Genomic DNA, 24,320 nt, shown 5'->3' with positions numbered 1-24,320 from the left:
TGGTCCCCCCGTCCAGGGTGGTGGGGCTTGGGCTTTTGCAGAGCATGGGTGTGCTCAGGCTTTGGTCCTCCATCCTGGGGTCGTGTAGTAATTTTTTTTTTGTCAGAAGGGAGTCGCAGTGCAATGAAGTTTGAGAACTCCTGCATTTGAGGGATACTTAAAAGTTCATTTTCACAGTCAGCCAAAGTAGTGTGCTCTCTTGCTAGCTTGAGGTAGAGCCTGTCTTATGTAATTTAAATAATGTCTTTTTTGTTTTTTGCCTGCTGGTATCTATTCTGCTCGGTCTGCTGCAAATTATAAATACTTCAAGGCTTGGGGCTTTGCCTACTCCTATGAACTGTATGGTACTTGAAGATTTATAAATACTGTTCGATTTCTTGACTGCCACTATGTATTTTGTAATATCTGTTGTGAACTAATAAAGGTATTTTAATTCTCCAAAAATACAACTCTGAGTACAAAAATTGAGTGCGCAAAATCAAACACATACAATGTTATAAACACTTAACATAATGGAATAAAACTTAAAATTCCTACTGAAAAGGAAGTAAACATTTATTGCCATTTAAACAAAAAGATAGTCCAATGTAGTCTACTCTGGCTACACATACATCAATCTGTGGTTTTCATAGGTCAGCATTTTCTCTGGTTGTCCCTTGGCATGGAGTGGTAGGGGTAAGGATGCTATGCCATGAGATATGTTGGGGGATGTAGGGAGCAACAACCACAGAGTTCTCCAAGGAGTGCAAAAGCTGATGAGACTGGCACTTTTGGATCTGTAGGTCAGCTAGGATCTGTAGCATTTGTTTGGTGCCTGAGAAGACCCATTATGTCCTAGTACATTTTTTGTTCCTTGTCCTGCTGGGACTCCTTTTGCTTTCCTGTCCTCGCTGGCCTTTCTCCATCATCTCAGTCACATTGGCCCTCCAAGCTCTTTGTTCACAGTCTGATGCAACACTGGCTTGTAAGATCTCATGGAACATGTTGTCTCCTAGCCCTTTCCCTCTTTATCAGGGTCAGGTGTATTGCAGGCGTGAAGGGGCACCACTCAAAGCCACCATGTCAAAAGTTGCTGATAAAAAACAGATAAGATGCACCATTAGATTTACAGTCACAACGGAAAAGGAAAGATAAACGTTTTTATGGAAATAAGGGAACAGTGTTTTGAAACTTAACAAGACATGCTTATTGATACTTGAGCTTTGGAGCACCTCAGAACAGCACCACTCTCAAGCTCCAGCCATGGCGAATATGGCTTGGCATGGAGGAGAGTGGGGCAAATTTTCTGTTGCATTAATTTATAAAATTTGAGCCCCTATTCCATAGGTATGAGTATATGACAATCACTGTAATTACTGGCACTTTCCCTCTGACAGGCAAAGAGTTTTGTTTCTCTCACTCCTGAAGGTCACAAAAGCACAGAGAACTCAGCTGCTACTGGCATCCTGAAGCCACGTGGGCCCATATGCTGCTAGCCTGTTTCCTGCAATGGGGCCAGCTGAATACATCACATACTGGCATGGGAAAGTGTCCTACTGCGGAGGAAGAAATAAGACTGCCATCCTTTGCAATCTTCTCCCAAAGGTTTGTGAGTATCTCCATGAAAGTGCCATCGAGAACTCTCAGGAAGATAAAATGGACATCCCTATTCACATAAACAAGGTGCACCACATGGCCCCTCACCTAGCCCAACAGAAGCAAATGTTGACTCTACTTCTACCCAAACACAGGACACTGAATTGATGTGGATCGTGAAATTGGCCTGCCAAAGTACTGTTCAGAAATTTGTTTCAAATTTGCTTCCTAACTTTTTAATTTCTCACGGTATACCAGTAAAACAATGAAAAGTCAATACTTTTGTCTCATACACTTTGGGATGAGAGACGGGCCATCTGTAAAGGGCAGAGGGGGAGGAGGAGAGGAAGGAAAAGCAAATAAAACATTGTAAGAAAAAACGCAGCACACACTTACCCAATCTCCCATCCTCTTCATCAGTGGGCTCATCCACACTTGCCTGGCAGGACTGGCTAGACTCCTATGGAGGTCCTGGCTCACAGTATGGTGGGAGTCCCCCACCTCATCTCCTCTCCCCCCTCCTTGCTGTTCAGAGAAGGGGTCTCCATCTCAGGCTCTTCAGAGGATCCACAGGATGCTGGTGGGGTCACTCCAGTATGGCATGCAGTTCATTGTAAAAGCAGCAGGTCTGTGGTTCAGCACTAGATTTCTAGTTGCCCTTCCCTTGTCACGTGGTGTCCCTGACAAAGTATCTTCACTTTCATGCAGCACTGCTACTGACCCCTGTCCTTCCCTTTGGCCTCTGTCCTCCACGCAATCTGCTCACAGATGTCCACATTTCTTCAGCTGTTCCATACTTGTCCTTGCACAGCCTCTTCTCCTCACAGACCCAGGGGATCGAATCCTCCTTGTCTGCTCCCTGCAGAAGTGCATCTAGTACCTCTCTGCATGCATGGATCCATGGTTGGTTGGATGCAAACAAAGGTCAGCTGCTAGGTGTGTTCACCACAGAGGGCAACCAGGAAATGGCATTTAAAAAAACACTTAGAGTTTTTAAAGGGGGGCAGAGGGCTTCTGGTCTTTGTGAACCCTGGGCAGCGGAGTTTATAGTTGTGAGCAGAATGGTCACTGTCACAGGGACTGGGGCACTGTGAGACAGCAGCTGGAGGACCATCAGGGTTGACAAGACACCTTCCCTTATTTCCATGGAAACTTTAAATGAGAAATGTTTATTGATACTTCAGCTTTGGAGGACACTGGCATAAACACCACTCTCCAACTCCAATCACAGTGAGCACAGCTTGACGGGGCAGGACTGTGTCTACATTCCCACTGCATCTACTAAAGCAGGTCAACCAAGGGTGATGTTGTGGTGGGAGTCTGCTATAGACCACCAGACCAGGGGGATGAGGTGGACGAGGCTTTCTTCTGGCAACTAACAGAAGTTACTAAATCACTGGCCCTGGTTCTCATGGGGGACTTCAATCACCCTGATATCTGCTGGAAGAGCAATACAGTGGTGCACAGACAATTCAGGAAGTTTTTGGAAAGTGTAGGGAACAATTTCCTGGTACAAGTGCTGGAGGAACCAAATAGGGGCAGAGCTCTTCTTGACCTGCTGCTCACAAACAGAGAAGAATTAGCAGGGGAAGCAAAAGTGAATGGGAACCTGGGAGGCAGTGACCATGAGATGGTTGAGTTCAGGATGCTGACACAAGGAAGAAAGGAGAGCAGCAAAATACAGACCCTAGACTTCAGAAAAACAGACTGACTCCCTCAGGGAACTGATGGGCAGGATCCCCTGGGAGAATAACATGAGGGGGAAAGGAGTCCAGGAGAGCTGGCTGTATTTTAAAGACTCCTTATTGAGGTTGCAGGAAAAAAACATCCCAATGTGTAGAAAGAATAGTAAATATGGCAGGTGACCAGTTTGGCTTAACAGTGAAATCCTTGCTGATCTTAAACACAAAAAAGAAGCTTACAAGAAGTTGAAATTGGACAAATGACCAGGGAGGAGTATAAAACTATTGCTCAGGCATGCAGGAGTGAAATCAGGAAAGCCAAATCACACTTGGAGTTGCAGCTAGCAAGAGATGTTAAGAGTAACAAGAAGGTTTCTTCAGGTATGTTAGCAACAAGAAGAAAATCAAGGAAAGTGTGGGCCCCTTACTGAATGAGGGAGGCAACCTAGTGACAGAGGATGTGGAAAAAGCTAATGTACTCAATGCTTTTGTTGTCTCTGTCTTCACGAACAAGGTCAGCTCCCAGACTACTGCACTGGGCAGCACAGCATGGGGAGGAGGTGACCAGCCCTCTGTGGAGAAAGAAGTGGTTCAGGACTATTTAGAAAAGCTGAACGAGCACAAGTCCATGGAGCTGGATGCGCTGCAGCCGAGGGTGCTAAAGGAGTTGGCGGATGTGATTGCAGAGCCATTGGCCATTATCTTTGAAAACCCATGGCGATGGGGGAGGTCCCGAATGACTGAGGAAAAGGCTAATGTAGTGCCCATCTTTAAAAAGGGAAGGAGGAGGGTTCAGGGAACTACAGGCCAGTCAGCCTCACCTCAGTCCCTGGAAAAATCATGGACCAGGTCCTCAAGGAATCGATTCTGATGCACTTAGAGGACAGGAAAGTGATCAGGAACAATCAGCATGGATTCACCAAGGGCAAGTCATGCCTGACTAACCTAATTGCCTTCTATGATGAGATAACTGGCTCTGTGGATGAGGGGAAAGCACTGGACATGTTATTCCTTGACTTTAGCAAAGCTTTTGATACGATCTCCAACAGTATTCTTGACGGCAAACTAAAGAAGTATGGGCTGGATGAATGGACTATAAGGTGGATAGAAAGCTGGCTAGATCATCGGGATCAATGGCTTCATGTCTAGTTGGCAGCCGGAGTGCCCCAAGAGTTGGTCCTAGGGCCGGATTTGTTCAATATCTTCATTAATGATCTGGAGGATGGCGTGGACTGCACCCTCAGCAAGTTTGCAGATGACACTAAACTGGGAGGAGTGGTAGATATGCTGGAAGGTAGGGATAGGATACAGAGGGACCTAGACAAATTAGAGGATTAGGCCAAAACAAATTTGATGAGGTTCAACAAGGACAAGTGTAGAGTCCTGCACTTAGGACAGAAGAATCCCATGCACTGCTACAGACTAGGGACCGACTGGCTAGGCAGCAGTTCTGCAGAAAAGGACCTAGGGGTACAGTGGATGAGAAGCTGGATATGGGTCAACGGTGTGCCCTTGTTGCCAAGAAGGCTAACAGCATTTTGGGCTGTATAAGTAGGGGCATTGCCAGCAGATTGAGGGACGTGATCATTCCCCTCTATTCGGCATTCGTGAGGCCTCATTTGGAGTACTGTGTCCAGTTTTGGGCCCCATGCTACAAGAAGGATGTGGAAAAATTGGAAAGAGTCCAGCGGAAGGCAACAAAAATGATTAGGGGGCTGGAGCACATGAGTTATGAAGAGAGCCTGAGGGAACTGGGATTGTTTAGTCTGTAGAAGAGAAGAATGAGGGGGGATTTGATAGCTGCTTTCAACTACCTGAAAGGGGGTTGCAAAGAGGATGGATCTAGACTGTTCTCAGTGGTACCAGATGACAGAACAAGGAGTAACGGTCTCAAGTTGCAGTGGGGAGGTTTAGGTTGGATATTAGAAAAAAACTTTTTCACTAGGAGGGTGGTGAAGCACTGGAATGGGTTACCTAGGGGGGTGGTAGAATCTCTTTCTTTAGAGGTTTTTAAGGCCTGGCTTGACAAAGCCCTGGCTGGGATGATTTAGTTGGGGATTAGTCCTGCTTTGAACAGGGGATTGAATTAGATGACCTCCTGAGGTCCCTTTCAACCCTGATATTCTATGATTCTATGGCTCTACACTGTTGGGGGAGGTGGTTTTATTGCACCTCAGTAACGGGATGCTTATGTCATCCGGGGACACATCTGAGCGCAGACACATGAATAAGCAGGTTGATGCAAAGTAACTTAAATTAATCTAAGTTTGTAGTGTAGCCTGGACCTTAGTAAATTAGCACTCTACTTCTACCAGAATTATCAACTAGAGAAGTCTGATAACCCTAACTTGCTTTTATCTACTTTATTAGGAACATTTTGTTATACTTGCATATTTTAGCTCTAAAATAACTTGATTTAGCAAATTAGTTTAGTCAACACTTCAATCTTACCTTGTTATTCTACAGTATTCAACCTGTGACCAAAAATACCTGAAACTAACTCCAAAACAGAAGCAGCCTTTAAAACTGAATCTAGTACAAGTGATGCAGTGATGCCAACAAGATTTTCTGAAATCCCTGCTGGAAGTCATAAGCTCCTCTGGTTTGTTGCAATTGCTTAACAAAGAGAAGCAGGAAGAACAGCGAAGCTTTTTTTTTTTTATTAATCCACTTCATTTAATGAGAATCTTATTGAAGAATGCAATTAATCACGTTATGTTGCTGGTTCTGAGCTCCCAAAGCCTCAAAAGCTTAGTGAATACTTGATAATTATTACCTTCTGGTTACTGCTTATTTCTTGTTTATTATTGGTAATACTGCAACTCAAGTTTATTAATTGTATTTACACCTACACATAACTCAGACCTTTAAAAAGGTTTTATATAAACCTACAGCAATTTATTCATTGCTTTAAAAATGCTAATCTCTACAGATCACCAATGAAGTCCTTTGAGTTTGCCAGCGTACACTTTATTTTTAAAATGAAGAAAACAACCCAATAAGCGAAACCTCTTCTCTTCCTGCCCCATCAGAACTATTCAAGCACAGATGCTTAGCCTCTCTTAGCAGTGACCCAGAAGAGTTTTTCACACATTCCACAATTCTCCATTCTGGAGCTATTCAATGATATATCTTCTAACCCTTTCTACCTCTCATTACACAGCTGCTCCAAGAGCATCAATTCTCTGACTCAAAAAGGCTCCTAATGGCACTCCACAACTGAGCTAGCAAATGGTGATAATACACACAGCAATTACTGTCCATTGAGGGTTCAAACACCGTAAAACTGATCCAGCAAACACAAGTCTTAAGACTGTTCTTGAGCTAGTGCATCTCATGTAGCAGCTTCTTTGTCTGTCACCATGTGACCAAGTTAGCCATCTCTTCTTTAAGTCTTATACACTGCTTATGGGCCTATGATTTTTCAGAAGCACTCAGCACCCAAAACTCCAATAGAAGTCAAATGGAGTTACAGGTGCCCAACACTTCTGAAATCAAGCCCCTAGCATTGCCAGCAGTGGGAAAAACATACAAACCAAAAGCAATTGCTGCTTCAGCTACTTCTATTTACTGTAAAGGGACAGTGTAAACTTTTTTTTAAAGTCCATTAACGTTATCACTAGTATGCTCATGTGTTTTTAAAAAGCATTTCCTGAGTCCAAGACAATAGTTTCTGGGGCAAATGGCAGGACATCAGGATTTATTGATGACTATGACACCAATCCTGCAATAAGAACTATGCAGGCAAACCTTTGCAACTGAGAGATGCCCCAGTAAAGAATTAGGACCGAGGTCCTTGGCAAATGAGCAGAAATTGGATTCTCAAATGAAAGCAACTGAAAGTAACATACAAGGGTATGTATCAGTTGAAATCAAATTAAAATCCAATTTTAGTTAAACCAATACAAGACCAGCTCCTAAGCCGATGACAAGAGATGAGTTGTCAGTGATTCAGTCATTATTTTACAGAAAATATGAATCACTTTTATGTTTAAGTGCATATATGTGGATTATTATTTAACAATATTAAAATATAGATGAGGCAGGACAACTTAGTAAAAAGGTCTCAGGCTTATTGAGGTGATTAGCTGGATATGAAGGCAGAGTTAATGTTGGAATTTGAAGCTCAAATGAATTTTCAGTTATAGGAGTCACTGTTCTTGAGTTTATTTTATGACTGCCTTAACATGAATTTCCTAGGATTTAAAAAAAAGAAAGAGTATTGAAACAGTACTAATGCTTTATAACTTTTGTCCCCTCCCTCCTACCACACTGACCATATCAATATGTCCTCAAGTCCCTTTACTGCAGTGGTCTCCAACCTTTTTACACCCAAGATCACTTTTTGAATTTAAGGACAACCCAGGATCTAACATGCCCCTTCCCCGTGGTCCTGCGCCTTCCCCAAAGCCCCACCCCACTCACTCCATACCCCTTCTCTCCATCATTTGCTCTCCCCCACCCTCACCAGGCTGGGGTAGGAGTTCGGGAGGGGGTGTGGGCTCTGGGCTGGAGCCAAGGGGTTTTCAAGTGTGGGAAGGCGGTCTGGGCTGAGCCTTGGGCAGGGGGTTGGAGTGCAGGCGGGAGTATGGGGTGCAAGCTCTGGGGGGGGGGAGTTTGGGTACAGGAGGGGCCTCCGGGCAAGGGCAGAGTGTTGGGGTAAAGGAGGGGGTACAGGGTGCTGGCTCTGGGAGGGTATCAGGGCTGGTTTGGGGTGCTGACTCCAGGAGAGGGCTCAGGACTGGGGTGCGGCCTCCCACCAGGCAGCACTTAGGCTTTGGCGGCTTTTGATCAGCAGTGCAGCGTGGCTGCCACTAAGGTAGGCTCCCTGCCTAACCCAGTCCCACACCACTCCCAGAAGGGGCTCCTGGGAGGGTGGGAGGCACGTGGCTCCGCGCGCTGCTCCTCTCTGCAACCACAGCTCCCATTGGCAACAGCTCCCTGTTCCCAGCCAATGGGAGCTGCGGGGGCAGTGCTTGCAGGCAGGAGCGGTGTGCAGAGGGAGACCCCGACCCCCCCAACCCTCAGGGCCACGCTGGCCGCTTCCGGGAGCGGTGTGGGGCCGGGGCAAGCAGGGAGCAGCAACCCCGCTATGCCACCGGAGATCACGATCGACCAGGAGATCCTCTAGGATCGACCAGTTGATCGCGATCGACTGGTTGGTGACCACTGTCTTCCTGTCTCTTTCTGAACGAAGGCCAAACTCTTCAACCCATTTCCAAGGGCTTGTCTACAAGGTGCATTAATACACCCCAGCTGGGGTGTAAGTTCTGGTGTCGCACACTAATTGGTCCGTGTGGACCCTGCTGGTATGCACAAAAAGTTCCCTAATGCATGTTAACGTAGTCCTGTTTCAAACAGTCCAACAGGCCAATTAGTGTGAAACATTCTGATGCACACTAGAATTTACATCTCAGCTGGTTTGCACCAGCACAATGTAGACAAGCCCTAAGTCTCTGCATAGCTCTTTTTTTGCCTATATCTTCTACCATTTCTCAATTTCTCACCTTGTAGCTTCTTCCCCTCATCAATTTTTTCAGCTATGTTTCCTACATCTGAATAACATCCCTCTTCCTATCAAGCCTCCTCACTTTCCTCCTTCAAATCCCTCCTCCACTTGTTCAGCCTTGCTTTCCACTGTCTTCCACTTATAGGGTATGTCTACACTACGGGATTATTCCGATTTTACATAAACCGGTTTAGTAAAACAGATTGTATAAAGTCGAGTGCATGCGGCCACACCAAGCACATTAATTCAGTGGTGTGGCCACGGTCCGAGGCTAGCATCGATTTCTGGAGCGTTGCACTGTGGGTAGCTATTCCGTAGCTATCCCATAGTTCCCGCAGTCTCCCCCGCCCCTTGGAATTCTGGGTTGAGATCCCAGTGCCTGATGGGGCAGAAATCATTGTCACGGGTGGTTCTGGGTAAATGTCGTCAGTCACTCCTTCCTCTGGGAAAGCAACGGCAGACAATCATTTCGCGCCCTTTTTCCCTGGATTGCCCTGGCAGACGCCATAGCATGGCAACCATGGAGCCTGTTTTGCCTTTTGTCACTGTCACTGTATGTGTACTAGATGCCGCTGACAGAGGCGATTCAGCAGCGCTACACAGCAGCATTCATTTGCTTTTGCATGATAGCAGAGACGGTTATCAGCCGTTCTGTACCGTCTGCTGCCATTGTAAATTGGCAATGAGATGACGGTTACCAGTCCTTCTGTACTGTACTGTCTGCTGCTGTCATGGGTGCCCCTGGCTGAGGTCGGCCGGGGGCGCAAAAGACAAAAATGGGAATGACTCCCCTAGTCAATCCCTCCTTTATGGTATCTAAAAATAGAATCAGTCCTGCCTAGAATATGGGGCAAGTGTACTAGAGAACCAGTGTATCAGAGAACCACAGAGCACAGCCGCTCCGTGTCAGATCCCGCAGGAATGACGAGCTGCATGCCATTCACAGGGGGTGCCCCTGCAACAACCCCACCGGTTGCTTCCCTCCTCCCCCAGCCTTCCTGGGCTACCGTTGCAGTGTCCCCCCATTTGTGTGATGAAGTAATAAAGAATGCAGGAATAAGAAACAGTGACTTGTTAGTGAGATAAAATGAGGGGAAGGCAGCCTCCAGCTGCTATGATAGTCCAGACAGGACATTAAGCAGTGTGGGGGAGAGGAGCCCAGCATCCCGCTGCTATGATAGTCCAGGCAGTACAGAATCTTTTCTTTACACATAAAGGGCAGGGGCTGATGGAGCTCAGCCCCCTGTTGCTATGATGAAGACGGTTACCAGCCGTTCTGTACCATCTACTGGGAATGACCGGGAGGCCAGCCAGGAGCACTCATGGGCTGATGATGAGGACGGATACCAGTCCTTCTGCACTGTACCATCTGCCACAAGGCTGATGACGACGATGGATATCAGTCATATTGTACCATCAGCCACCAAGGAGGGGGTGCGAGGATGCTGCAGTTCACTGCCGCAGCATCACGTCTACCAGCAGCATTCAGTAGACATAGGGTGACATTTAAAAGAGTCAAGAGACAATTTTTTTCCCTTTTCCTTCTGGGGGTGGGTGTGGGGGTAAATTGATGAGCTATGCCCTGAACCACCCCGGACAATGTGTTTGACCCTACAGGCATTGGGAACTCAGCCAAGAAGGCAAATGCTTTTCGGAGACTGCAGGAACTGTGGGATAGCTGGAGTCCTCAGTATCCCCTCCCTCCCTCCCTCCATGAGCGTCCATTTGATTCTTTGGCTTTCCGTTACGCTTGTCATGCAGCAGTGTGCTGAGTCCCTGCTGTGGCCTCTGTCTGGAGATTTTTTTAAAATGCTTTGGAATTTCATCTTCTGTAACGGAGCTCTGATAGAACAGATTTGTCTCCCCATACAGCGATCACATCCGTACGGTCCATGCTGGAGCTCTTTTTGGATTTGGGACTGCATCGCCACCCGTGCTGATCGGAGCTCCACGCTGGGCAAACAGGAAATGATATTCAAAAGTTTGCGGGGCTTTTCTTGTCTACCTGGCCACTGCATCCGAGTTCAGATTGCTGTCCAGAGCACAGTGGTGCACTGAGGGATACCGCCCGGAGGCCAATACCGTCGATTTGCGGCCACACTAACCCTAATCTGATATGGTAATACCGATATTAGCGCTACTCCTCTCGTTGGGGAGGAGTACAGAAACCAGTTTAAAGAGCCCTTTATATCGATATAAAGGGCCTCTTAGTGTGGACGGGTGCGGCGTTAAATCGGTTTAACGCTCCTAAAATCAGTTTAAACGCGTAGTGTAGACCAGACCATACTCTCTCTTATCCTCCCTTCCCACCTTATCTCAGTCTCTACCTCAGGGTTTTAGACCATAAACTTCTTTTGGCAGGGAACAGCAATCATGTATTTTCGGTCTGAAAAGTATCATAAGACAAATCAGTGCATATTAAAAGGCTTCTCACATAGTTTACCCCAAATTGACTCTTCAATGGCCTAGTTCTACAAAGGGATGTATGTCAGAGGACATACACCCACATGGATCTATTTGTACTAATGTTTTTAACAAATAAATCTTACTCTAGTACTGGCTTTATTGGGCTGTACTAACAGTTTATTATACTGATTTTGTCCTCTCTCGCAATAGGCTCTCTTAAAAGCTAAAGTGATCTTAGCCTACTCCAAAAAATAAATTGTTTATTAAATCATGACATATGCTGCCCATGAAATCACTTACAGGTTGTAAAAATGATATTTAGAACAATTACATAAACATAGCTACCTTTTTTTCCATACACGTGGAGTGTGCTCACTGTATATACAAACCCACAAGCCCTGACCTCTCCTCTCCTTTCGAACAAAAACCTCTTATTAATAGAATCTCATATTGTAAGATCTACATACTATAGCTTTTAATTTTTACATTTAAGTATGTACTTTAATAAATAATATTGAAATTGATTTTCTAATTTCAATTTTGTTCATCAGCACATTGAGACTGGATAGGGAAACTAACACAAAAGATCTGAATTCTAAATAGCTGGGTTAGAATGGAAAGAGTCCAAAACCTGTAATGCTGAAGTTGCTGAAGGACTCAGAACCAAAATAATTTTGTTGCTGCTACATAATACTAAATACATAGGAACTCAACAGTACTCAAGACTCCATATTTATGGAAAACGCTCTTTTCAATACTACTATCATCATCAACAGTTTACATAATTATACTGCAGTTTTGTAAAATCTGTTATCTGCCTCAAACATCAAGTAGAATACATGGCTCTGGTGCAGGAAAAAAAGGGAGAATTCACAAAAATAAGGAACAAATGGTTACCTTTCCAAAATTTTGATATAGAGAGACACTAAGGATATATAAACCTGATCCCTATTAAAAGATGGTGAAGTTACTTGGAAACAAAAGTGTGTTTCAAACTCCAAGGAAAACAATACCCTGAAGAAGAAAAACAAATTAATTTATATGCAAGATTAGAGGTTTTACCCCCAAAAAGTCTTCCAGTTATTACCTACAGTCAAATGATGGTATAATATTATATGCACATAAACTGTGAAAACAAGCATTAGAATTTAGAAGTCGATTTGCTGGCACAAAAAACCACTTGCATCTGTCAATCAAATAAAGTAGTTGGGAATTTAAAAATTTAAACATTTGTTCCTACGACTAACTGTGGGCACGAGATTTCGGGTGCAAAGTTAAAAGCTGAACAGAGGACTCTTTGAAAATTCAGACCTCAACATTACAAACGTAATCCACATACGCATGTAAGTCCACTCGTAGAATAAAAACTCAGTACACCTGTATCACACGTTCAGATAACATAGTTTTACTCCATACAACAGACTATTTTTACACTTCTTGTGAACACTGAGCAGATTAAAAAAACATTATGTTCACAATGTGAATCTGATCTAAGATTAAAATACCTACTTTTGTTTAAATTATACTGTACAAGCCCAAGCAACTGCAATTAGGCCAAATTAGTGTTTTAAAATCTTTAAACACATACTTGCTGAACAATTTAATGGTCATGCGGATTACATACTAGTAAGATAAATTTGTCCTTTTGCAGCTGCAAAATTTGAATATGAAAATGAATCAATAATATTAATTTTTCATATCTAGTTAAAAATACTACACAGGCAACTAAACTACAGATCTTCAGACTGAAAATGAAGGAGCATAATTTTTATTACCCAACCAATCTGACTTACTATGGAAATAAAATAATAGAAAGCAAATAAACTTTGCCTAGCCAAAGGAAATATGAATCACCAACCAATCAACCAACAACCCAGGAAACTATAAAACATTCAGTAAAGCCTAGAAATCATAACTATTGAATTGACATTTGTGAAAGACACCTTTTATACTGTTGCAAAAGATTTTTAAACCCAAACAAAAGATAAGAGTGCTCTTTTACTCTGAAATATGGTACTGAATCACCACAAGGTCAGGGATAGTTGAATGGCTTGGGTACTAACTTTTACTGTCTCCAAGCTCTCTGAATGTCCATTTGGGTATTAAACTTTACATTTTAAACATGCTGAAGCAATAGCCTGATTTATTTTTTTTAATCCATCTCCTAAGATCTTCCAGATACTTTTATCATGGAAAAGTCTTGACACTATTTAATATAAATGAAACAATTATGCAATTCTGCTTCTGCCCAGCAATATCACAGTATGTTTTTTCTTAAATGTCCTATTAATACACAAGTGTTCAATTCGAGGCAGAACATCACCATGACCCTCGATGCAAGACAGATTCATCCTTGATGTGCCAAACACAAGATGACTAATGGTATAACACAGGCATAGCTCTCCCAAACTAAGAGGGCTTTCAGTGACGCAGTGACACGAGTGAAAAACTCATTGGCAGCATGTGGCTACTGAGACACTGGCAGGCCAGATGCCAGCTCTTGCCAAGGCTGCAGGCATTAGCTAAGAACTGACAGACTCATAACTGGAGACCAGACCAGTTCACTTATGTATTAGTTAGGCCATGTCTACACTACCACTTATGTGAGCAAAAGTTACGTTGCTCAGGGGTGTGAAAAATATACCCCGAGAGACACAAGTTTCGCCAGCATAAGCGGTAGTGTGCACAGTGCTATGTTGGCAGGAGAGCTTCTCATTGAGGTGGTTTTATTATGTCAACAGGAGAGCTATGCAAGAGATCTTACAGCGGCACAGCTCCATCAGTACAGTTGTGCTGCTGTAAGCTCGCTAGTGTAGATATGGCCTTAGTGTAGCTCAATATATATATTAACCTTATAAGAATGTATTTAGTGTTTTGACTATCCAATGTTTATAAGTTGCTGCATGCATTAATCCTATTTGTAATGTCTGTAGTCCATGCTAAGGAAATATGCAAATTTTGCTTTATAATTTTGAAAATGTTTGCTCTAAACTTGTAAACCCAGGTGGGAAGAGTATTGCCGTCCAGAAGAACTATCAAAATGAGATGGGTCATCAAAGAACACTGCAGTACAAAGGATTGGGCAATGGCCCTACCACACTTTGGAAAAGCTGTGTGAAAGGAAGCTTGGCCTATGGATTTGAAGGCTGAATAAAAAAAAACAAACAGACACAGGAAACTTTTCCATTTCTTTGCTGTTTGAACTCCCATGGGGTCAGAGACTCGAAACTGAAGCCAGAGATCCCCCGAGTCTACCTCATAGTTACACCCTGAAAGCAGAGGCAGATTAGCCGCTGGGCCAACGGGGCCCGTGCCCAGGAGCCCCAGGAAAATGGGCACCCCTGTGCACCAGCCCACTCCACCTGCCCAGTGCTCCTGCTGGGGAGCAGGGTTGGGGCGTAGGGGCTTGCCCCGCTCCACCCATCCAACGCTCCTGCCAGGGAGCAGGGGAAGACCCTGCACCCCGAACCCACTCTCAGTAGGAACGCTGGGTGAGCAGAGCAGCACAAGCCCCGCGCCCAAACCCTGCTCCCTGGCAGGAGCACCAAGGGAGGGGTGCAGGGACTGCAGGCGGGGACTGGCCCAGGGCCCCAGAAAAAAATCGTAATCTGCCTCTGCCTGAAAGAGGCTTTGAATTGACAGATCACTACAACTCGTCACTCTTAGGATTTAGATTGCAACTCATTTGTGCATATGTTTGCATGCTTTAGCCCAGGGGTGGGCAAACTTTTTGGCCCGAGGGTTACATCTGAATGGGGAAATTGCATTCAGGGCCAAGAATGTAGGGCTGGGGCAGGGGGTTGAGGAGTGGGAAGGGGTGCAGTGTGCAGGAAGGGGCTCAGGGCAAGGGGTTGGAGTACAGAAGCGCAGGGTGTACAGGGGGGCTCAGGGCAGGGGATTGGGGTGCGGGAGGGTGCGGCAGGGGTTGGGGTGCAGCAGGGGTTTGGGGTGTAGGAGGGGGCTCAGGGCAGGGGGCTTAGGGGATTCAGGTGCGGGGTGCAGGAGGGGTTTGGGATGCAGGCTCCGGCCCAGCACCGCTTACCTGGAGCAGCTCCGGGGTGGCAGCGGCACGCAGTGAGGTTAACATAGGCTCCTTGCCTGATCTGGCCCCACGCCACTTCTGGAAGCAGCCGGTACCATGTCCCTGCAGCCCCTGGAGGAGGGGGGGCAGAGGGCTTCACGCACTGCCCTCGCCTGTGGGTACCTCCCCCGAAGCTCCCATTGACTGCAGTTCCCCATTCCCGGCCAATGGGAGCTACGGGGGCAGTGCCTGCAGGCGAGGGTAACACACTGAGCCCTTTGCCCGCCCCCCTTGCCCTTCCTCAGGGGCCGCAGGGATGTGGTGCCAGCCGCTTCTCAGAGTGGTGCGGGGCCCACGGTGCCATGGTGGTGGCAATCCCATGGGCCGGATCCAAAGCCCTGACAGGCCAGATCCGGCCTACTGGCCGTAGTTTGCCCACCCCTGCTTTAGCCTGTAAATAACTCATTTCCTTTTTCTAGTTAATAAATCTTTAGATAGTTTGTTACAGGATTGGGTACAGGCATTGTTTTTGGTCTAAGATCTAGGGTACCTATTGATCTGGTGTAAGTGTCTGGAAGCAACCTGAATATTGTCTGATTTTTGTGTAAGTGACCATTTATCATTAAGCCCAGTTTGTATAGGTGGCAAGAGAGACTAGAGAGTCTAAGGGGACTGTCTGTGACTCCATGGTAGTGATGCAGGAGTTCACATTTGTTATTACCTTGGTAAAATCTAAGTATAGAACATACCACCAGTTTGGGGTATCTGCCCTGTTTTTGAAATTCTGCCCTGAGGTAGGCACTCTCAGTCACAAGCCACTTCATAATGCATGACAGCTACATTTCAATCTAAAAAGTTTATTTTAGAAAACTAAAGCATTCAGTGCTCATTATTTATTTTACTGTGCAAAGCCTTTTTAAAAAAGTGTATTTTGTGAATATTCAGATGCAGGATATGGACTCAAGTCAAAAATTTTTCACTTTTTTTTATTAGGAAAGCAAGACATTTATTAATTTTTCCAAATACAATAAATATACCAAAATACCAGATTCATCATAATACAAAAAGTAAACAGAGAGGGTTACGATAAAGGCAGGGGAGGGCAAGTGAAATAGCTATCTTCAAGGCCTATGTTAATTGTAGACCTCTACAAAGTCAGCCCAGATTGCTTTGAATTTTTTGGGCATTCCCTTTCATTGCATGTAAGGTCAGCCATACTACTGAGCTAGGCATCAATATCTGGTAGGGATCAATTTTTCCATTTTTGCAGGATTAATTTTTTAGCAAACAAAGCTGCAGGTTGGAACCATGCTGCCTTGTTACAAGGTAATCGCTAGATATCAGGAATATATCCAAGAATGAAACTTGGGCTCCAACTTAGAATCCAATATCAAATTGGTCCTTTGACTGACCTCATACCAGAAATTCTTGACGCAGGGGCACTTAATGTAGCACCAACTGAGTTACATTTCCAACAGCATTTGTGAGGCCCATTACCATTAGCCTATGCAGGGACCAGTATATTTGAAAAAGTGTCTTTTGGCAAGTAAGCCGTAGTGTCAGCTCTATAGTTGCTTTTTTAACACTTCTTCATGGAAGAACGGAGGGAAGCAGAACTTTTTAGCCAAGTTTGACCAAGCTTATATGACAGCCATCACTGGGAGAACTCTGGAGCTATCAAATCTATAATAATCCGACAATGTCTGAAAAGGTTAGAGGATATACCAGGGGCGGGCAAACTTTTTGGCCTGAAGGCCACATTGTGTTTCCAAAATTGTATGGAGGGCCAGTTAGGGGAGGCTGTGCCTCCCCAAACAGCCAGGCGTGGCCAGCCCCTGCCCTCTATCCGCCCCCACCCCCCGCTTCTCACACCCTGACGCCCCCTCCCCCCCCGGACTCCTGCCCTATCCCCACTCCTTGATGCCCCCCACCCCAGGACCCCTGCCCTATCAACCCCTCCCTTTGTCCTTACCGCTCCTGTAACCCCCACCCCTGACTGCCCCCGGCCGCCCCATCCAACCCCCCCCTCCTCCCGTATTGCCCCCCCCCCCCGGACCTCTGCCCCATTCAACCCCCCTGTTCCCGCCCTCTGACTGCCCGACCCCATCCACACCCCTGCCCCTGACCATCACCCCAAACTCCCCTCCCCTCTATCCAACCCCTCCTGCTCCCTGCCCCCTTACCGTGCTGCCTGGAGCACCGGTGGCTGGTGGCACTACAGCCATGCTGCCCAGAGCACCAAGACAGGCAGCCGCGCTGCCCGGCTGGAGCCAGCCATGCCACCGTGTAGCACAGAGCACCGGGTCAGGCCGCGGCTCTGCAGCTGCGCAACCTGGCAAGAGCTCGCAGCCCCACCACCCAGAGCATTGTGCCAGCAGTGCAGTGAGCTGAGGCTGCAGGGGAGGGGGCCAGGGGCTACCCTCCCGGGCCAGGAGCTCAGGGGCAGTGCAGGAGGGTCCCGCAGGCTGGATGTGACCCACAAGCCATAGTTTGCCCACCTCTGCGATATACCAATTTTCATTCAATCTGAACCCAGGGTGGAGTCTGCGTGTCATATGTAAAATCCACAGAGATGCCTGGCTTAACAAAAAGGAGATATGATAATTTTTCAAATTGGGAATATTGGGGGAGCTGTAATTTGTTCAGAGCCAGTCTAGATTTCTTACCTGTACTCAAAGAAATGCAGAGAAAATATTACTGAATTTCTCAAAATGAATTTGAGGGCTAGAAATAGACAGACTGCTCAGGACATAGAAATTTCTGGGAAGAACAGTATACTAATTTTACCTGACAAACTGAGCATTAAACTCCATCTCCCCAAATCGTTAGCCACTTGGGCAATAACTGGTTCTATATTTATCTTAGGGATGCCCTGAATATTTTTGGGAATCAGTATTCCTAAATATTTCAGATAAGAGGATTGCCACTGAAAGTCCCAATTTGAGAAGAGGCCTTTGTGGGTATATTGTTAGTGTCTAAGATTTCTGATTTATCCCAATTAATTTTATATCCTGAAAGGTGTCCAAACTTATTACCAGTAGTTACAAGGTTAGGAATGGTAACCTGGAACACATATACAAATACAAGATCATCTGCATAGAACACAATTTTATTCTTGGTTTGGGCCACCCTGATACCATTAATATGTTTATTTGCTCAGATGGCAAAGGCTAAAGGTTCTGGAGCTAAATCAAACAGAAGAGGAGAAAGTGGGCAGCCCTGTCTCATATCTCTCTGTAATGAAAATGGGGTGTAAATAATACCATTGATAACTACCCTGGAAGTCAGGTTAAAGTATAAGAGCTTAATCCAAGCAATATATTGTTTACCAAATCCAGTTTCTTTTGTGTGTTAGCAAAATTTGCCCACATAGCCTGGGACTAAGATCTTTACAGCATCTAAAGAAATGACAGCTAAGAGTTCTTTAGAATTTTTCGAAGTGGCAATAATCTCAGTTGACCCAAGTTATCTGAGCCACATCTATTATGAAGGAAGCCTACTGATTTGTGCATAGAATGTAAGAGAGAACTTTGTCCAATCACATAGCAAGAGCTTTAGCGAAAATCTTAGCATCACAATTGCTTAAAAAAATTGTCTTTTAATTACTACATACACCTCTACCTCGATATAACGCTGTCCTCGGGAGCCAAAAAATCTTACCGTGTTATAGGTGAAACTGCATTATATCAAAGTTGCTTTGATCTGCCAGAGTGTGCAGCCTCGCCCCCGCGGAGCACTGCTTTACCACAGTATATCAGAATTCGTGTTATATCGGGTCGCATTATATCAGGGTAGAGGTGTAGTTCAAGGTCTGTCCCAGGTTTAGGAATAACTGAAATTACAGCTTCTCATACAGTAGGCAGAACAGTTTGCTCATTCTTGGTCTCATTGAACATATTCAATAACCTAGGTGTTAAAGTTTCAGAGAACTTTTTGTAAAATTCAACTGGGAACCCATCTGCACCAGGAGTCTTTCTGACCATCATATTTTTATATCCTGAGTCAGTTGTGTGATTTCTAAACAGGTGTCTAAAGTTCCATCAGAGTCAGAGATTTGTGGCAGAGACAATCCACTAAAAAAGTTATCTAGAGCATCTTTAGTGATTCCCTCTTCAGCTAAATGTAGTTTTGAATAAAATTGTTGAAACTGTTTATTAATATCTGACTGTTGTATATAATTTATTGCTACTATCACGAATAGCAGCAATCTTATTTCTGTTAGCCTTTTGCTTGTCTCTCTTGCCAGATTCCCAGTAGTTTTGTTTCAAAAAGAATAAAGCAAACTCAGCCTTTTGGGACAGAAGTTTATTGATTTCATATTTTAAACTGATGAGAATTCAGAGTTTCTCTGGGGAGGAATTAGAAGCACAGTCTACATCCAAGGCCTTAATTTCCTTCACAAGGGTATCAATTCTATGTTCTCTCTGTTTCTTTTTAAATGTGGCATAAAAGATCATATGGCCTTTGATGAAAGTTTTAAAGGCTTCCCAAAGTGTGACAACTGATGAAGCGATGGAGGTATTTGTTTTAAAGAAAAGTTCCAACTCTTGCTGGACAAAGTTAACAAATGATGTATCAAACAAAAAAGAGAGGTATTTAATCTTCACATTTTAGTTGGGGGTGCATACCCTGGGGGCCTAAAAGACATATGTATATGAGCATGGTCAGATATAACAATAGTACCAATGGTATAATCAGTGACAGAATTGATCGAGTTTTGTGACACTAAGAAACAGTCCAATCTTGAATACACTGAATGAGCTGCAGAAAAAAAAGATATCGTCTCTGGTCATAAGACTACCCAATCTCCATACGTTTTTAGCCTAAATCTGCTATGTATGTATGAAATACATGAGTATTCATGTTTTTATATGGAGAGGGAGAAGATTTATCAAGGGTTGGGTCTAGAGTTTTGTTAAAGTCTCCAGCTATGATAACAGGATGGTGGCCCATGTAATTTATACTCAAAAAAGTTACGACCAAATTGGGTCATCCTGGGTTGCCCAGTACCTATTGGCAAACATGATTTTAGAATTGTCAATTTCAGCCTTGAGGATAGTAAATCTGCCCTCAATGTCTGATGCTGTGCTCAGAATATTAAAATTCAACTTTTTATGTATTAGTATACCAATGCCCCTCGCTTAAGAATTAAAGCAACTAGAAATTGAGAGGCATACACAATCTCTATTCAGTTTACAAGCTTCAAATTCTGTCAAAGGTGTTTCCTGGAGCACGGCAATGTCAACATTTTTTTTTAAAGCACTGAGTATATTTTTTCTTTACGTTATTAAAATCCTTTATATTGCAGAAGACATATTTAATTATCAGAACCATCCTTGTTAAAATATATCAGATACAATATAAAGTCACTTTGCGAATAAATGAGAAATTTACAAATTTTCCTGAGCAGCATACAGTTCTTGAATATCGAAGCAGCAAAAGTTATATAACCCAGGGGCAGAGTGTTGCTTCCCAGTGCATATTCTAAAGGAGTGGGAAGGAAATTTCCAGCATGGGAGGTAACATGAGGGGGCAAAAAGGGGACTTAAATATGTGAAAAAATAAGATGGAAAAGATTGTGGAGAGAAAAATATACATTAGTGCCATACAATCAAGAAGAAGAATCTGTTTAAACAATCCAAAAATAAACACTTGACATTCAGAGAGGGCAGCCAGATCAGGTGAAACTTGAAGATCCTCACAGCCCCTGGGGCCTCAATCATAACTACAGTAATCACCTATTACCAAAGGAACCTTCCTCCCATTGAGTTCTACCTGTAACTTGTCATTCACAGGTGGACCCTGGTATGGAGCCCCACTGACCTCAATGAGGCACTTCACAGGAAGATCAGCCTACAACTACATGGGCAAATAACCACTCTTTAACAGTCTTAAATTATATGTTAAATTAGCCACCAAAGGGAGTTCAGGTAGTCCTAAAAATGTAAACAAAATTTACAAAAAGTAAAACAAAATATGCATAAAATGACAGAGCTCAAAGAAAACATTCATCCTCCTTTAAGTGAGCATGTAAAGAAACTGAAACAAGCAATAAGTGAGAAGCAGCTGTATAATGTTCGAGCCTGGCTGTTAAACACGGGCCTGAAAAATAATTTTTTTGTTCATGCTATTCTGTAATAATGCAAAGCAATTTTTTCAGGAAAATATTGCACTACTAGGTTGAATAATTGTTTCTCTTTCAACAAGTTTCTCTACAGTTTAAGACCAGCTCCAAGATGCACAATAGTCACACTTTAACAGGAACACCTGGTATTATAAAATAAATCTATTTGAGGCACACATGTTATTTTTCTTGGAATCTCCATAATGTTAAGAGACCACAGGAAAACAAAATGTTTCAACTATTAAACAAAAACCTCCAATCAAAATAGCTTTTAAACAAACATTCTCCTTACTGTATTTAAAACTCCAATAAGGGAACAATGAGAACCTGAAAATTAAACTGACTATAAACTTCACTGAGTTTCAATTTCCAGGTTGAGAGAAACACAAGAAGAATGCCAAGTAATTTAGGATCCCAATCCTACAATGCACATGCTTAATTGTGTATGCATTGCATGCCGTTCTACTAAAATCAGAGAGGCTACTTACATGCTTGAAGTTAAGCATGTACATAAGTGCCAGCAGGACTGGGGAATATATTTGTAAAATCTTCACTTTTAATAATTTAAGGTGTTATTAATAAACACTGCTTAGACATGATGCCGAAAAAGTTACATAAAAGCAAAGTAAAATTTATTCATTCAACAAAATTTTTAATGTTTCACTGTACCCTTAACTTCAGTCTCTCTGCTACAACAGGATTTAAGCAACTAGTTCTATACTGAAATCGCTGTACAAGCATTAACTATTATAATTACTAATGATGTGAATCATTTTGAGATTTAGAGATAGATCCTGCAAGCTGATCCAGGCAAGTGGACGCCTTGGGGCCCTATGAAAGGGACGTGTCTGAGTTTATAAACCTTCCCGCAGGTCAGCAGGACTATTGGTTTCCACAGCACAGGACTGACGAGTTGCAAATAGGGTACCCAGATGTCCCGAATTTATAGGGATAGTCCCGATTTTGGGGTCCTTTTCTTATATAGGCTCCTATTACTCCCCACCCCCATCCTGATTTTTCACACTTGCTGTCTGGTCACCCTAGCTGCAGACATCAGTTGGCCTATAACTTCTCACACCACTGAATTTCATTCCAGTTGAACAGTGACACTACGAACACCCCGCCCTGCCAACGACAGGCCAGGGGCTATCACGCCGCCTGGTTGTACTGTCCGCCCTGTACCGCAGGCAGGACCGCTCCTGGTGCTACGGCTGCGGCGGACACGCTCGGCGCGGAGCCGGCAGGATAACCGCGAGGGGCAGCCCAGGCGGTACACAACCAGCTCGGGCAGCCGGGAGAGCCCCTCTGACAGCGGGGGCAGCGCGGGGCGAGCGCCGCTCCCGGAGGCACAGACCGGACGAGACGCCGCCTACGGCTCCAGGCGCGAGAAAGAAAACAACCAGGGTCCCCGCCGCAGCGCCAGCTCCAACCCGCGCCCGGGCAGGTGGGAGCTGGCGGCTCCGAGGGTCCCACCCCCGCCCTGGGGGCGGCGAGAGCAGGCGGAGCCCGGCCGGGCGCCGGGCCAGCCGGGCAGGGCTCCAAACGTGCTGGGAGTTGTGACAGGAGTAAAGTGGGTCACAAGGCCTAGCGGGTCCCTTATGAAACAGCCCCTGCCCTGCCCTGCCCCGCCGGGAGCCGCAGCCCGCGCCCGGCCCCACGGGCAGCCCCTGCCCCGCCCTGGAGACGGGAGCCCCGCCAGGACTGTCAAACTTTAATGGCTCCCCAAGCCCCCGCCCGGGATCCGGGGGACCCCGCCCGGCCACAGCCGCCCCGCCTGCCCTTGCTGCGCGCACCTTACCCGGCTCCCCACGCCGCCTGGCCACCCCGGGCTCCTCGCAGCGTGCGAAGCCGCTTCCTGCGCTTAGTCCCAAACCCACCGACAGCCCAGAGCCTCCTCCAGCAGCAGCCAGGCCTGCGATTCCCTCACCGCCAGCACTGCGCATGCGCCGCCAGAGCCTACCGGCAACAGCAGCCACCAGACTAGCTAAACCTCGCGCCAGTGCGCGTGCGCCACGCAGCCGTGGCTGGGCCCGTGATTTGCCTTGGCCGCTAAGGGGCATGCGCGGCCTCCCACCGCGGCTTGTGCTTCCTTTCCAGTAGCGCCTCCCAGCTGCGGCGCGCGGAGCAGTTACGTACGCGCTCGCGGCCTGCTCAGCGAGACCCGGGCGGGCTCCCTGACCTCAGATCACCCCGCTAGAGACGCGGTGGCTGTGAGGAGAAAATGGCGCCTTTCCGCCGGGCTGAGCGGCCGGCGCGGCGACAGAGGCAGTGGCTGTGGGCTCTCCCCTGCGCCTTCGCGGGTGGGGACCGCCCGAGCGGGTCCCAAAGCAGTTACCTCAGCCTGCCCAGCACCACTAGCTCCTTTAGGGGCGGGTCCCCCGGCCGCCCCACACCTAGGGCTCCGGAGGCAGCGGGTGCGGGAGACCCTGGGGGAGTCCCTGTGAGCCCTGGCTTGTTAACCCTGCCTCAGGGTCTGCCCCGCGCTGCACTCCGGGGGGGAGTTGGTAAAATCCCCGCCGCCTCCCAGCGCCTCAGCAGCTGCGCGCATCTCGGTGGGAAGAGGAAAGGGCGATGTCGCACAACCCGAGGGAGCCGCTGGCAGAGACCAGCCGGGCACAGCGCGTGCTGCCTGGGGACGGCGTAGAGCCGCTTGAAAGCCCTTAGCCGCTCACTGCAGTCCTGCCTCCTACGCCGCCCTCCCTGTGCTAGCTGGGTGCTTCGCTCCCGTTAATGAACCTCCCCACACATCGCCCCCGGGAAACGACCCTCATGTTATACAGAAGCCAGAGTCCCGCTACGCACGCCGCGAGCGCGCAGCTCCACTGCAGGGAGGAGGAGTCGAAGGGAAAAATCACAATCTGCAGCGGGTAGGAGGCTGCGCATGGTTCAGCAAGGAGAGGAGTTTTTTACTGAGTTGATCGTACAGTTACTCTGCCCACTTATAACTCACATAAAGGTGCTTTATACTGTAGGTGATTATTTTTCTCCTGCGGAATAACTACA

General features: G+C 45.9%; 1 protein-coding gene across 4 annotated transcripts in view; it reads right to left on the bottom strand.

Annotated features, from left to right (window-relative positions):
* CLOCK (clock circadian regulator) overlaps nt 1-23,425 on the bottom strand; it is a 126,141-nt gene extending 102,716 nt beyond the window's left edge. Inside the window, exon 1 of one of the 4 annotated variants that reach the window (XM_039540420.1) lies at nt 23,195-23,425. The gene's annotated coding sequence lies outside the window, so the exon portion shown is untranslated. Of the gene's footprint in view, nt 1-23,110 lie in introns of all 4 variants that reach the window. The other 3 variants (XM_039540418.1, XM_039540416.1, XM_039540417.1) reach the window with 3 other exon arrangements.
* Nucleotides 23,426-24,320: the final 895 nt, after the last annotated feature.

This window comes from Mauremys reevesii, linkage group 5 (assembly GCF_016161935.1).
Source record: "Mauremys reevesii isolate NIE-2019 linkage group 5, ASM1616193v1, whole genome shotgun sequence".
Taxonomy (NCBI): Eukaryota; Metazoa; Chordata; order Testudines; family Geoemydidae; genus Mauremys; species Mauremys reevesii.
Note: the sequence above shows the minus strand (reverse complement) of the source record. Positions and strands in the feature narration are given on the sequence as shown.